The sequence below is a fragment of the Hylobates moloch genome, unplaced genomic scaffold, assembly GCF_009828535.3.
Source record: "Hylobates moloch isolate HMO894 unplaced genomic scaffold, HMol_V3 SCAFFOLD_3, whole genome shotgun sequence".
Lineage (NCBI taxonomy): Eukaryota > Metazoa > Chordata > Mammalia > Primates > Hylobatidae > Hylobates > Hylobates moloch.
The window spans coordinates 164965145-164982293 of NW_026652278.1; positions in this window are offsets into that span (position 1 = coordinate 164965145).

Below are 17149 nucleotides of genomic sequence, written 5' to 3' on the forward strand. Positions count from 1 at the left end.
TGCTCTGTTGCCCAGGCTGGAGTGCAGTGGCGCGATCTCGGCTCACTGCAACCTCCGCCTTCCGGGTTCACGCCATTCTCCTGCCTCAACCTCCTGAGTAGCTGGGACTACAAGCACCCACCACCATGCCAGGCTAATTTTTTGTATTTTTTTTTTTTTTTAGTAGAGACGGGATTTCACCATGTTAGCCAGGATGGTCTCGATCTCCTGACCTCTTGATCCGCCTGCCTCGGCCTCCCAAAGTGCTGGGATTACAGGCGTGAGCCACTGCGCCCGGCCAAGAATAGTCCTTTCATTTGTATTCTATATTGTAACCATTCTCACCTGGGGAAAACTATGTTCTTTCAGTTCTTCCTCCTCACTCTATCATCCATCTGACTTTGTTTGGTCATTTCATCTCTATGGGAACCCACGTTTAAACTTTCATAGCCCTTCTACTCCCCACTACCTAACCATAACACTGGCCCATTTCTCTGCTCCCTATACATAACCAAATGTCTGGAAAGATTTGTGTACAATCACTCGTTCTACTTTTGCGCCTCGCTGCCATATTATTTCAGTAAGTTTAGTCAATACAATACCCGTATGCAATTTAAATCGTTATACAGAGGTCCAAGTTTTAAAAGGAAAGACAGCAGCTCCCTGTCTCAATTCTACCATCCCCTAATTTCCACTTTACAGAGAAGGTCACTTTCAATTCTCTAAACGGTTTCTTATGGTATTCTGCAGCACACTTGGTTAGCTTGTTTGCTGAAACCATTGGTCTGTGTGCCTTTTTCAATGGTAGGTCTTTAATCACTCTCCAAACTTTTCTTTTTTAATTGGTATATTAAAGTCTTGCATTATTTTTCTTGGTTTAATTTGGATCATTTATGTTTTGCTAGAAATACCCTCTGGGATTTCAATTTTGTGCTATATGTCTCTTATAAGTAATTCCCAGATTCATATTTCTGTCTCTGTCTCTGTATAATTGACCACATGACGTCTTCACTTGCGTACCTAGTGCCATTTCAAAATTAACATGTTCAAAACTCAACTCCTGCTACCTATACCCAAACCTGCTCCTCCAAAATTTTTCCTCAACTAAATAAATGGCAACTCTGTTCTTCAATTGCTCAAACCAAAGCTTTGGATTCATCCCTTAATTTTTTTCTTTCTTTCTATCCCATCCATCTAAAAATCCTTTTGGCATTCCATTAACAAAATATGCAGAATCTGAACACTTCTTACCACCTCTTCTGCTGTAACCTGATCAAAGCAACAATCACTTTCCATTTTCACTGAGAACTTTTACTGGAGGATGGAACAGCCTTCCTATTTTGCAGTTGCCTCCCTGGAGCTCATTCTCCATACAGCAGCCAATGTGCATGTTTAAGAATCCTTATACTAATTGGTTTGAAAGAATCCACTGAGTTCCTGTGTCACTCCGTCCTTATTGTGGTTTACAAGGCCTTACATGTTTCATCTACTGCCACTCAATTTATTTTGCCTCCTGATACCCTTCCATCTCTTTGTACTCCTGCCACACAAGCCCATTTGCTGCCCCGTAGGCATGCCAAGCACACTCTTGCCTTAGCGCATTTGAGCCTGTCCTTTCCACTGCAGCAGTGGTGTTCCTTTAGTATAGCCTGATCCTCTGCTTCTTTCAGGCCTGTTCCATACAGTTACCTATTGCTACAACAATGCTGCAGAGCAAGCAATGACAAAACATCAGTGGCACTCCAACGATAAATATTTAGTGATGAGTTTCAGCTACGCCGAGCAGGACTTGGCTGGTCATGCATGGGCTCACTCATGTGTCCACCTTCAGCTGTGGGTCAGCAAGTCACCTCTTGCTGATCTTGAATGGGCAGACGGATATATCTGAGGGTCAGCTGGGTACTGGATGATCCAGTATGGCCTCAGCAGGGATGACTGGGGCTATCATCTCTTTCACTCTCCAGCAGGCTAGCCCTGGCATATTGTTATGGTTGTGGCCAAGGAACAAGACACATGTGAAATTGTGGCAGGACTTTCTCAAAAAAGCTTTATGATTTTCTCGAGCTTCTGCATGAGCCTCATCTGTAAAAAAGCTTGTTTTGGGGAAGTGAGATATTGATAGATGAGGCTCACACAGAAGCTTGAGAAGGTCCTGTCACAATTTCACATGCCTCTGAATCTGTCTAGATTTAGCAGTTGAAAAGAAATAGATCCTGCTTTTGGTGAAAAGTGATGCAAAGTCCCATGGCAAAAGGCCTGGATAAAAGAGGAGTGAAGAATGAGAGCAGTGATGCCATCAATCAGCCAAGCATCCTTTCAGTGAGTCCTTCCTGACCATCCAATATAAAACAGCATCCTCCGCTCACACACATTCTTATCACTCTTATCCAGCACTGCTTTTATATCTGTATCTGGCATCCTTATATGTGTCAGTCATGGTTCAGTCGAGAAACTGAACCACTAGGAGATATATGTTGACATTTATTGCAGAGTTGTCTTATGTGATTGTAGAGGATGGCCAAGCAGGCTAGAAGTCCACAGGAAGGCTCCAGGAAGGATGGGTTGCTACTCTGGGGCTGGTGCTGAAGCCTGCAGTCCACAGGGGCATTTCTTCTTCCTCAGGGATGCCTCAGTTCTGCTCTTAAGGCCTTTCACCTGATCGAATCAGATTATCTAGGGTAACATTCCTCACTTAGTCAACTGACATGTACTTTAGTTCATCTAAGAAATACCTGCACAGCAACACCTATAATTAGTGGTTAATTTAATACCTGGGGACTATGACTGAATTAACAGTCTAGCCATGTTGACACATAAAACTATCATTCTATACATTTAATTTTTATTTATTTATTGCCTGTCTGCCCCCGCAAGAAAGTTAGCTGTATGCAGGCTGGGACTTCTCTGTTACTCACTATTCCAGGGATTGGAATAAAGCTGGAACAAGTCAACCCCAAAGAACTGTAAAATTGTACTTCATTGACTTTCTAAGTCATATGCTTAAGCTGCTGTTTCTTTTTAAAATCAATTTTATATAATATGTCGCTTTTCTCCTGTGACATGATACAGTCCCTTAATTTTTCCCTCCCCACTGCAATACACACATTTTCTACCTGCCCATATTCTCATTTTAGTTACAGTACAGTTTATGATGAATGAATATTCAATTTTCACATTACTGTGACTATCAATATTTTTCATAGCAGAGACATCTAATGCACTGTGGTCACATTTTCAGTCTTGTGTATATATGTGTGTGTGTATGTATATTTTTCTTCTCATGGAGTTCATTGCCTAATTTTTTCATTTGCTAACTTTTCTAAGTATGTACTCCCAAATATTTCCCAAATACTTTAAATTATAAATTCCCTCCAAATATAATTCTGTATATTGGGGTAGGGTAAGTACCAGTTTCATGTTTTTTCTGTCTTCCTCTATCTTCCCTCATTACCTTTTACCTATCCTGCGTCTTCGTCATAGCCTGGGACATTATTTCACCACTACTCAGGCAATACTCTTCTCTTCTGGCTTTGATCTCCTGTTTCCTGAATTCTAAGTTTTCTTTTCCTTGGTTCATTCTTACATTTTATTATATTATTATGATGAATTACAGCCTTTAACATTGAAATAGCTACTCCCTCATTTGTTTAATGCTTTTATTTTTCTTTATTTGCTTTTTGCGGGGTATATCTTTGTCCTTTTATTTTTAGGCGTTCTCAGTCTCTGTTTTATGGATCTGTTTTGTAAGAACATAGAGTTGAAGTTTACATTGTTGGGTAATCTGAAATTCACCTTCATTTAATAGAGGAGTGAGAACCATATTGTTATTAATATGACAGGTCACAAAACTTGGTCATAAGATCATACAATCATATAACTTCTATCTGTGATCTTAGTTTTGTTATATGGTTTTAGTTTACATTTCTAAATGTTAGTCGTAAAACACAGAGACATATAAAGCCTTTCACCGTAAGTTTATTTTCTTTGTAATTTACCTTTTTTGTACTTATTTTGGAGTTATGAGGTTTTTTGCCTAATGGTTACTTTTATACTAACATATTTACATAATATCCTTAGTTGCATCTCTTTTAGGTACTCTTTACTGGTTCCCTGTAATAATCCATATTGATACTGCCCAGTGACTTCCTATTCCTCATTCTTTTCTTTCCTCCCATTATCTGATTTGTATATGATTTTTAAAAATTTCTCCTAATTCTTTTGAGGCAATTGCCAAGCTTATTCTACCCTTTATGTATTCTCCACGAGTTCCATTTTTGTTAATTTTATTGTATATACACTGTTAAAGCATGTACAATTTTATAATATTTTGCTCTTATCTCCCAAATTAATCTATGTTCTGCAGTTACATATATTCAAGGCTACCGTGTTTATGATCCTTTTTGTTTGTTTGTTTGTTTGTTTGTTTTGAGATGGAGTCTCACTCTGTCATCCAGGCTGGAGTGCAGTGGCACAATCTCGGCTCACTGCAACCTCCGCCCCCCAGCTTCAAGCAATTCTCCTGCCTCAGCCTCCCGAGTAGCTGGGATTACAGGTGCACACCACCATGCCTGGCTAATTTTTGTATTTTTAGTAGAGACGAGATTTCGCCATGTTGGCCAGGCTGGCCTCAAACTCCTGACCTCAGGTGATCCACCTGCTTTGGCCTCCCAAAGTGCTGGGATTACAGGCGTGATCCATCGCGCCTGGCCTATGATGTATTTTTTATAGTTATTTATTGCCCATATAAGGCTTGTTTTCTACATATTTCTTAGGAAGACTATAAAGAACAATAACCCTCAAAAACAATAACAAAATGGCCAGCTGTGAAGAGCTAGAACTTGGCCACCCCACTGCTGTGTCATCCTTCTCCATCCCCACAGGAAGAAACCACTGTGTTTTTCCTCTTCTCTTAATTTTGCTGTTGTTGCTTTTGGTAGCTTTATCACATATGTGTGTCCCTAAACAACATATTTTAGTTTTGCTTACTCTTGAGCTTTATAAGTCCGGATTCAGACTTTCTAAAGTATATTGCAATTTGTTTTTTCCACTCTGTCTTATGTTCTAAGACTTATTTGTGTTGTTGCTGGTAAATGCTGTTAATAGCATTGTGTGCATATACCATAATTTATTGCACGTTTATAACTATGTTTCTTTGACATTGACAATTGAAGATCAGTTAGCTTTTTACAAAATCATAAGTCCATGTTTTTTTTTTTTCCTTGAGTATTTAAAAATGCTTCTTGATTGTCATTTGGTACAAAGTGTTCATATCAAACAGTCTGAGGCTATTCTGATTTTCTTTTTACAAATTAATGTTCTTTTTATTTGGATGTCTAAAGGATTCTTTCTCTTTCTCTGAAGTTGGATTAATTTACTTGCAATGTCTTGGTGCTGATGATTCTGAGTTGATTTTCCCAGGGTACAGTGTCCTTTTCTCACTTTATTGCACTTCATCTTTATTCTTCAGTTTTCTTTTACACGTATGTTGTCTCTTCATGGCCTCTCTTCTATATTTATCTTTTTCTCAACAAACCCTTTCCTATGTTTTTCCTTATCCTTTTGATTTTTTAAAAATGTGTTCCTTTTTAAAATTCACTTTTCTTACTGTATTCTCTCTAGTGTTTCTCGGTTTTTGTGTTTCTCCTAGTCTTTTTTTTTTTTTTTTTTTGAGAAGGACTCTTGCTCTGTTGCCCAGGCTAGAGTGCAGTGGCATAATCCCAGCTCACTGCAACCTCTGTCTCCTGGGTTCAAGCAATTCTGTGCCTCAGCCTCCCAAGTAGCTGGGATTACAGGCACTCACCACTACACCCAGCTAGTTTTTGTATTTTTAGTAGAGACATGGTTTCACCATCTTGTCCAGGCTGGTCTTGAACTTCTGACCTTGTGATCCACCCGCCTCGGCCTCCCAAAGTGCTGGGATTACAGGTGTGAGCCACTGTGCCTGGCCTAGTCTAGCTTTTATTTGTGATTTTATTCCTTTCCTGATCTCTCTCCACTATTCTTTAATATCCTCCCTTTGTCTAGTTATATTATTTTTGGAATTTCCTTTTTTGTGCTTCATACTATTCATTTTGTACCTTCTGTAATTTCTTAGCTCCTTCGAGCCTATTTTGAAATACCGAGTTACCCATTTTTCTGGGGTCATCCTTTGTTGGTAAGTTATTTGAGTATTTATTTTTACACTCTCATTGAATAGCAATCAATTACAAACATTTTCTGTTGCTCATGTTTAAATAAGATGGGTTTTCCTGTATGTTTAGAAAGAAGCATTAGTGTTTATGGTTGTGAGTGAACCAGTATGCATTTTGACCTTCAGTGTTCAAAATTTCCCTCATCATGGGTCCTATGAAGTATGAATAATAGTGTCAGTCTTTGTAACTACCTCTAAAAAAACATTCTGAGGTCAACTTCCTCTGAACTCCCCCTCACTAGTGTGTACCTTTTCTCTTCTGTACCACCAGCATTCTTGCTTGCCCAATTTGGATTCCATTTTCAGTGATATTTCCTTAGAAGGGGCACTGTCTTAATGAAAGGATGATTTTCTCGTATGTTTCTAATTACTGAATACTTGGGCATCCTCTGATCTTGCTGTAGCCTTTTCCTTTCTGTGATCTTGTGATCTTGTACTCATCCATAATTTGGAGTCGGTGCAGATTTCTACCATCACCATTTGGTTCTATAATCTGCTTGCTGAAATTCCCACTCAGATTGTGGTCCTTTTCTTTTAGAGATGAATATTTTAAAACAATTTTTGAACTCTGTCTCAGAGGATCATCAGAACTCCTTTCTTCTGAAATATTAAATTTCTTTTCTTTTTTTCTATTTCTGCATAGCTTCTGATCACATAGCCCCAGTCTGATTCTATTTATGCATATTCTGGGGTTTGAGGGGGATATTTTGTCATTTTGTTTTGTTGATAATATTGTCCTCTAAAATTTTTTTCTTTTATTCGTTTTTTTTTTTTTTAATGAGATGGCATCTCACTCTGTCGCCCAGGCTGGAGTGCAGTGGCATGATCTCGATTAACTGCAATCTCTGCCTCCTGGGTTCAAGCAATTCTCCTACCTCAGCCTCCCTAGTAGCTGGAACTATGGGCACCTGCCACCATGCTTGGCTAATTTTTGTATTTTTAGTAGAGATGAGGTTTCACCATGTTGGCCAGGCTGGTCTTGAACTCCTGACCTCAGGTGATCTGCCCCCTCGGCCTCCCAAAGTGCTGGGGTTACAGGTGTGAGCCACCGCACCCGGTCCCCTAAAAATTTTCCTATACTATTTTGCTTCTCCATATTTATAAAGGAATTTTAGACTCTCACAAACTATGCTGTTGCTACTGTTTTATTGATTTGATATTGTCTAAATATGACTATAGACTAAGAAGCACATATGAACACTTATTTTTAGCTATGGTTAAATATGTCCATTTTGACTACTATTCAAATGCACTCCTTTTGCAAGTCTTCAAAAACACTCTGCTTGTCTGTTCATTTGCTTATTAGGCTAGCTTTTCTTACAGTCTGTCAGCTATTCTTCACATGAGTCCTGGTATGCTTCCTCAGGGTCAGATTGCTTCTCTAGTTCTCTGTGTAGCACCTCCCTGACACTTTGATTTTTAGAAATACAAACTTCAGCAATACAAAAGGAAAGTTACAATGCTTGTGTCTGAGTGCAAGAGTTACTGAGTGGTATAAAACTGTGTTTTGTTTTGTTTTCCATAGGATATAAAGATGTTTAATTGGGTAACCTTATTCATTCAGCTGTGATCTGCAGAAGGATCTGAGCAGGTACAGTTAAAGTGCAAGCTAATGAATGTTTTGGGAGGCAGGCTGCAGAAATTCTGGCATTTCATATTTTCTTCCAGTCTAACGACTCAATTCCTCAATTGGCAAATGAGCTTTAAAGGAATACTCCATGATTAAATTTTTTAGCATTAAAAAATTATTACCTATTTCAAAAACTTCAAATAGAAAATATTATTGGTCATCAAGATAGAAAATTTGAGAAAATATTTAAGTAAATGAAAGAGGGATGTGAGAATTTTAAGTGCTATTAATAGAGAAAGGGGAAAATATATTAATTTTGATAAATTAGCTTTTTAGACTCATGTATCTCAAAATTAGATAATCTATTTCAAAGTGATAAGAAAATGTGGATATCATCAGAATGCCTTTATTACACTCACCGTAAAATTATCTGAAAATGCTCTTTTAGCATATACTGAACAGACAACAATGAATCTCAGTAGATCAAAGGGAGTGGCCAATGAAGAATCAATACAGAATCATTGTGCCAAGAGTCTAGGAGTGCACAAAATTAAGTTCCAAATTTAGATCATTTGAAAATTTCTATCAGTGCTCAACTCCTTACTCATTGCAAAGCAAATGTGGTCTTATTAATCATAAATTGCTTTTACTTTAAAATTAAGGATTATATTTCATATTGTGTGTTCTTTTGTTAGTTGTGGAAATAATAATTAAGCAACAATGCATTTACAGACCTTGGAAAATGTTTAGTGACCCCATCAGTTTGATGTATTATACTTTAATAAACCTTATTAATGGCAAAAATGTAAGCTTATTTCCCGAGATAGATGAGATTTATTTGGCAGCTGTGGACATCTGAAGTGTCCATCAGGAAGTGCAGAGGAAGCAATGTTGATTCAAGTCCTCGGCCCATTTTTCAATCAGGTTATTTTTGTTGTTGTTATTGAGTTGCATGAACTTCTTATACATTTCTATGCTAACTGTTGATGAGAAATATGGTTTGCAAATATTTTCTCCAAATCTGTAGGCCACCTTTTCACTTTGTTGATTGTTTCCTTTGCTGTGCAGAAGCTTTTTAGGTTGACGTCGTCCAAATTGGTTAAGTTTACTTTGGCTGCTTGAGCTTTTGGTATAATATCCAAAAAATGTCCTTGCCAATACTGATGTCAAGTAGCTCGTCCCCTGTGGAATATTCTATAAATGTTGTGGGCTTAGTCCTTGTGTTTAGGCCTCTGAGCTGATTTTTGTGTATGGTGTAAGATCAGGGTCCAATTTCATTCTTTTGCACATGGAAATCCAGTTTCCCCATCATTCATTGAGGAGACTGTCTTTTCCCCATGTGTCTTCTTGCTGTCCTTGTCAAAAATTAATTGGCCTTATGTGCTTGGGTTTATTTCTGGGCTGCTTTTTCTATTTCATTGGTCTATGTAACTGTTTTATGTTAGTATTATACCGTTTTAATGTAAACTGGTACAGCCATTACAGAAAACAGTATGGAAGAAGATCGAAAAATGAAAAACAGAACTACTGTATGACCCAGCAAGCCCTTTTCTGGTAGTATCAGCATCTTCTAGAGGTACCTGCACTCCCATGTTCATCGTGGCATTATTCACAATAGCCAAGACATAGAAACAACCTTAGTGTCTGTCAACAGACGATGGGGGAATAGAAAAATTGTGGTAGATGCTGAATATTTGTTAATTTACCTGATCGTAGTAACAATTTTACTATGCATAAATATATCAAAGCAATCATGTTGTATACATCTAAATAATAAAAGCAAAAGAAACGTTTATTTGGAAATAATCTCAGAAAGAAAGCTTAAAGTATTATAAAAGAGAAGTTTGTTATTTCAAAGACAATGGAGATTATGAAAAAAGTGAGAAAAAAACTACTACCTAAAGATGAATATATGGAATAATGATAGTGAGAAGAAATATAAAAAGTGAAAGGTAGGCTGGATAAAACACACAGTAAGTGATTATATGCATTTGTATGTATATGTAGAAATTTATATACAGAAATTTCACTAGGGTACCACAAGTGAAAATTGAAGAGGACAGATCAAAGAATCAGGAAACTTGAAAACAGATCAATAGAAATGATCTAATCTGAAGAACACAGAGAGAGAAGATTGCAGAAAAATAAACAGAACCTCAGAGACCTGTGGGAAAATATCTAGCATGAAATAGATGTGTAGTATGGAAATTCAATGGAGCTAGCATAGCCAAAACAATGGTTAAAAAGAAGAAAAATGGTGGAAGAGCTATACCACTTAAATTTGAAACTTACTACAAGGCCAGAGTAATCAAGACAGTGTGGTATTGGCACAAATATAGGCATATAGATCAGTTGACTCAACTAAACATAAATGAGAATCCAGGAATCAATTCTTATATTTACAGTCAATTGATTTTTTTTTAACAAAGTGATCAAAATGAATCAAGGCAAAAAAAGATAGGCTTCACAACAAGTAGCACTGGAATAATTGTGTATCCACATGCAACAAACAAACAAACAAAAAACTTGAACTTCAGCCCTTACCTCATACTACACAAAAAAATCAACTCAAATAAATCATAGACCTAAATGTAATAATTATTACTGTATAATTTCAAGAAGAAAACACAGGAGAAAATCCCTACCTTTGGTTAGGCAAAGAATTCTTAGACACAACACCAAAAGCACAATTCACTTTTTAAAAAATGTGATACATTGGACTTCATAAAAAGTTAAAAGTTTAACACTTCAAAAGACAATGATAAAAAAATGAAAGGCAAGTGTTACACAGAAAAAAAGTATGTGCAAATCACATATCTAATAAAGGACTTTAAAATATATAAATACACTTAACACTAAGTCATAAGATGAAAAAATTAGAGGGCAAAATATTTGAATAGACAGTTCATCAAAAAAGGTATATGTAGCCAAGAAGCACATGAAAAAAATGCTCAGTATCATTAGTCTTCAGGGAAATGAAAATTAAAACCACAATGAGATATCATTACACACACGCTAGAATGGAATAAAAGATGGATAATAACAAGTGTTGACAAGAATGTGGAGAAATTGGAATCCTCACACATTGCTAGTGGGAATGTAAAATGTACAGCCACTTTGAAAAAGAGTTTGGCTGTTGCTCAAAAGGAATTATACAGTATTACTATATGCCTCAAGAATTCTACTCCTTAATGTCTAATCAGGAAAAAATGCAAACATATGTACCTATAAAGACTTATATGTGAATTTTGATGGAAGCATTATTAATAATAGTGAAAAATCTGTAAATATTCCAAATGAATATCAATTGGTAAATAGATTAAGAAAATGTGATATAACCATGCAATAGAAAATCATTTAATGATTGAAAAGAACAAACTCCCACCATATGGTACAATGTGGAAGAACATAGAAACCATTATGCTAAGTAAAAGGAGATATATGTAAAAGATTACATATTGTATGATTCCACTTATATGAAAAGTCCAGAAAAGGCAAATTTTCAGAGACAGTAAGCAGATCAGTTCTTGCCTGGGGCTAGGTGTTCTGGTGTAAATTTAAGGATGTATTTAATGTGTGAATAGCTTGCAGCCTTTCCCTTCTCAGCCAGGAGTATGCCTGCCCTAACCAGCTGCAACCTTGGGCTAAGAGCATTTGGCTTGTCTCAACTCACAGCCTCCGAGAAACCACTTTCGTTAATGCTGCTGTGTTCCACGCTGAGTTTCTTTAACAGCAAAGAGGCTGGTCCTCATGGTTTGCTCCATCCTGGCAGAAGTTCTGCCCTGAGACGAGAGAAGCCCCAGGAAAGAATGTCACAGAACTCTGCTGTTTTTACCTGAAGTTCAACAGTTTTTCAAGCATAAATCCTTCTCTTATTGTTGTATGAAAACAACATACATACAATGGATCAGTTTTGTCCCGCTTTATGGTTGCTTTTTTGAAAAGGATTTGCTGATCTCCTTACTTGGCCATCGCTCTATACCCACTTTTAATATGTAAGAAGAAAAAAGAAAAACTAATAACAACTGGAGATTGGAAAGGCGGAGGGCATATTATGGGAAAAAGCATTAGCCCACAAGCATTCAGTTGGTATCTTACCTCATCAGTTCTTTCAAAGGCTCTGTGTGTGTGTGTGTGTGTGTGTGTGTGTGTGTGTGTGTGTGTGCGCGCGCGCCTACTATGAATGCAAATACCTTGCTACAAAATATCACTCTCAGAAAGAGAGTACTTATGCTCTTATAACTTATGCTGTAACCGAGTATACAATAGAATTCTATTTTGACTTGGATTCTCCAACACAAAGCAAAGAAGCAATGAATACAATTTATGGGGTTGTCCTAAATTGCTTTGCTAATTCCCTACCATACATACGTCTCCCTACCACCACTTTATATAATTCATACATCTCAAATTATTATTTACAAGAGATATATACACCCAAACACACCATACACACATGAACTTTGTTGCTTTCTTGTGTGGCATATTTGTGCATTTGAAAATATAACTGGAAGGTTGTTTTCAAGGACAAATATGGTAGCTCCTCTCATCCCTGGATGCGTGCCCCTTTGCAATGTGATGTTGTCTGTCCTCTTGTCAAGAGTTGAAGTCCATTTCCCACCTTTTAAATCTGTGTGTGCTTTGTGACTTGTTCAGATCAAAAGAATGTAGCAGAAGGATTGCTGTGTCACTTCCAGGCTGAAGACTGAACTTCTGCTCTGCCCTGTTTGAACTCTGAGATCACTATACAGAAGCCCAGGACAGTTTTCTTGAGGGTGAGATACCTTGTGGCATGAGAAACTCAGCTAATAGCCACCATCAACCACAGATAGGACAAGAAAGCCACTTTAGTTCCAGTTGAGCAGCCAGATCACAGTAGCTGCTTGAGCGAACCCAGGTGAGAACAGCAGAAAAACCACCACATAAGCCAGCCCAAATTACTGACCCTCATAATTCTGAGCAAACAAAATGATATTGTTCTAAACCACTTAAGTTTGTGGTGATTTGTTGTACAGCAATTGATAACTGAGACAAGATGTTCATTTTACATTTTCTTTGTAAATAGTTATGCTGAACAGAACATCTTAAAACATATGATGGAGTAATTCTTAGTCTACTTCAATTTTTTAGACACCATCTAATATCAGAAAGTATAGACTTTAAATAGTTCTTTTGAAATTTGTGATTATCAAGTTTTACATGGAAGTTAATGAAATCAATATTGTTTTTATAGAGTTGCAGGTGATTTTTAAGGTCTGGAAATTTTCCAGATTCATTCTGCAAGTTAGTCTAGCAAGTGGCATTCTTTGTTCTTGTTGCCTGCCATCTCTTTGAGATAACTTTTTAGAAGAAGGGGGACAAAATCATTATGGATTCTTTAATCAACAGCAATTGACTATCTGCTTTTTACTACCACTTGCAAGGAAAACAACTCTTAATTTCCCATTTCTAAAATGCCCTCATGTAATAGATTCCTAATTACTTGACTGAAAAAGTAAACATCATCTAATGCTTGCTCAGACATTAAGGTACATAGGAGTGATTACCGAGCGTGTCTGCTTTCCTACCCACCAAATGCTAAATCTATTAGTATTTCCTGGTATTCTTCTGAATTTTGAATACTGTTCACATAAATTAAAAAGACCAACATACAGAGAAATTTATGTCATTTTTCCCCCTATTAAAAATATAGGCTAGATAAGGTAATGGAACAGCAATAAAAACTCTTTTTCATAAAATTCCTAAGTATGGCTTCAGTCTGCAATTTCTTTTTCCATTGCACACATTTCTTTTGCTGCAATTATCTAAATAAAAGTATTTGTATATAACTATCATAGCACATCAGATTTTTATTTTGTTTGAGGAAATACGCACATGTTTTGTTAATCCTCAATTAAATTATTTACCTTAGAACTTCATGATACATCTGCTTACCTACCAGGAATCCAACACCTGCACATGCAGGCTTCAAGAGGGTTTGAAAATTGATTTTAAAAACACTTTTAAAGAATAATGAAGCATAATGAATATTACTTTCGTATTTCAAGTAGCAAGCGTCACCCAATGGAAAATGTGTGAATTAAATGTCCCTGCTATTCATTACTACTTTGAAACAGCTGCAACAAAGGATTCGCTCTGATATAACTATATATCATCCTGGCATGTTCCATGCCTAAGTAAATTTTTAATCTTGACAGATCATGGAATAGAAGAATTCCCTTTCCAGAGAATGCAAGTATTGGGCAATACAAATTCAGATTATAAGAAAGGGTTACAATAGCCATTTAGAGAAGGAGGTAGAGGGTAGGGTTCAGGCTTGAACAGGATTCTTCATCATACTGTATTCTCCTGAAATGGACTCCACCGAGATGTCAGAAGATAAGTCCAAATCTGAGGTACAGTGCTGTTTTGCCTTCTGATAGAATTGGTGGCTATTTTTTGCTAGGCAGACTACTTAACTGAAAAGACTGGCTGTGCTTTTATTTTAGTCTCAATGAGTGTGCTTTGTTTTTTAAAATAAACTTCCATTCTCCCTTTGGGAATCACCTTGAAGTCAATCTTATACCTCCTTTTCAAAAGTTTTTCTGTGTTCACGCTATTGTGAAGTTGTCTTTACTGATCTGCTGCTCTGAGGTAGTGAAAAGGAGCTGGGGAATTGAAGGAAACCTGTGAAAGAGGAAAGAGGACTTCCTCTCCCTTTCACTTAACACTTCACCCTCAAAGTACATTCCACAGAGCAGCAGCATCTGCATTATTTGTGAGCTCCTCCAAAATGCAGAACCCAAGGTCTTCCCTGAGACCTACTGGATTAGAATCTGCTCTATGACAAGATCTCAGTGTGCTATCCTCAGTAAAAATTGGCATGCACTGACCCAGGAAAAAGCATTAGATCAAATGTGCCAGCCTTTCCCTCTCTAATGGCTCTCAGATGGAACATCCTCTAACCTGGGTATTCCCTTAAGGAAAAATAAATGACTAGGTGCCAGGAGCTCTGGCAATTTGTTTCTACCAGGTGTGGCTTTGAGGAAATCGTTTAATTTCCCAGCTTCTGTTTGCTATTTATAAAATGATACTCTACTATTTTGTGGCATATCTTTTGTGAGGTGCAGTTTTCTTACTTACTCCTCTCTGTTGATATTGAGCCCAAATCATTATTTAAGGAGAGAAAGTCTCCTTCACTCATGAGACATATGTTCACTCCACCAGCATGTACTTATTCTAGCCCCACTCAAGCCGAGTAAATTAATTTAATTTGTTTCAATTCAAGCTACTGTATGCTACATCAATATTAATACAGTTGCCTACAAAAATGTATTCTTAGATAAAACCAATTAGTACATTAGTTAATTTACATATCATTTTTTCCACAGGGGGAAAAATGTAATGAGCTGTAACTCACTATATTTAGAATGTCATTCCTTCGATTAATTAGCTTCTGCAATTGAAATTATAATTTTTTTAAACTAAATTTCTGCTAGAGATATATAAAGATGTACATACTTAAATTTACCTTCAAAACTCAATGGGGTTAAAAATGATAACTATAAAATATACTTTGATTTATAATTTACAAAGCCCTTTGCCTACATGATTTCATTAAAATATGAAGATCCTATGCAACTTTCAGTTTTGTTTTTTTTTCTGGTTTCTTTTTTTGAGACAGGGTCTCATTCTGTCTCCCAGACTGGAGTGCAATGGCGCCATCCTGGGTTCAAGCAATTCTCCTACCTCAGCTTCCCAAGTTGCTGGGATTACAGGCTCGTGCCACCACGCCTGGCTAATTTTTTGTATTTTTAGTAGAGACATGGTTTCACCATGTTGACCAGGCTGTTCTCGAACTCCTGATCTCAAGTGATCCACCCGCCTCGGCCTCCCAAAGTGCTGAGATTACAGGCGTGAGCCACTGTGCCCGGCCGCAACTTTCAGTTTTAAAACAGCTATTATTGTAGGCTTTTAAATTTCTTTGAAATCCTTAAGTTAAAGCATAATAAACGTGGATTTATTATCATTTTTTGTGCCATAAATAATTATTTCATGATTGTTACTGTTATTTTGGTATTCTACGGATTTAGGTAAAGAAAACTACTGTTTCTCTGGAATCTCTTCTCACTACATATGTTAAGTTCAATATGTTCAGCCTAATTTGACATAAGGTGCAGACAATGAGGCACCAATTTTCTGAGCCTGAGTATACTTAAGCTTGATGTTTTCATTTGATATCTCACTTTCAAGCTACATTAGACACTGTAGGTTATAGTCTGTGAGAGCCAGATTAACTCTCAGCATCCAAAATGGGTTTAAATGGCTTAGTGACAAAGGTTAATAAAGAATTGAGGATAAACATTGCAAAACAGTTTAAAATGATCCTGAAAATAATGTGACAGGCATTTCAATACTAAGAAATGTCACCTCTTTCAAAATAAAATAAGAGAAAGTAGCACACTATTTTTCATGAGGTACCCTTTTATTTGATTGTGAGCATATCAATATTGTTTTGTCATCATTTGAGCACAGAAACACATTTTTCCCCATCCAAATATGTGTTGGTGATTAAAAATCCACTATAAGTAAAAGCTTAGTTGGTCATTATTAAATGGTATTTTTAATGATTAATTCTTTAATTATCAACAAGTCACTAAAATAAAAAATTTTTTCCCATAATATACCCTTGGTAAATGAAGTACAACTAAAATCCATCTTGGCAGTTTTTTCTCTTTTTAATAAATATTTATTGCATATCTATTATATGTCAAATGCTGTTTCAAACTTTGAAAAGAGACAAAACACAGTTCGTGCCATTGAATATCTTAGAATTCAATAAATTTTTTTTAATCTTAGGAAAAATAAATTTGTTAACTTGTTTGAGAAGGAAGGAAATGCCTTATTAGCAAGAATATCTAATTTATATAAAGTTAAAAGCATAGTGATTAATATGATTAATAATAATTCCATGTAAAAGAATGTCAGATCTGTATTTTAATGTTAGAATTCAATGAGTTTTTTTTTTTTTGACAAATATATGTATTACTAAGTTCTACCCTCTGTGTTATGTTTCAGGATAAAGGGACAAAAAGACATACTTGGTTCCTGTTCCAATGGATCTTTTATTCTAGTAACTGAGTCAGATTAAAGTGAAGATCCTAGAAAAGTAAACCCAATAATGACAATTAGCAATAAGAATGCATTCTACCAACAAAGGGCCCTGATATTAGGGTAAGGAAAGACTCACTGAGGATTTGACATGTTCTAGCTAGGAGTTACAGGATGAGAGTCAGTTTGAGAAGGAGGAAAGGCATGGAGAAGGCATCCTTAGAAGATGGAGCATTTCATTGAACCGATTTCTGGAGTTTATGAAGACTATTCCATCAGTAATAGGCTTAATATCTGTGATTCCCCAAATTATGTAGAAT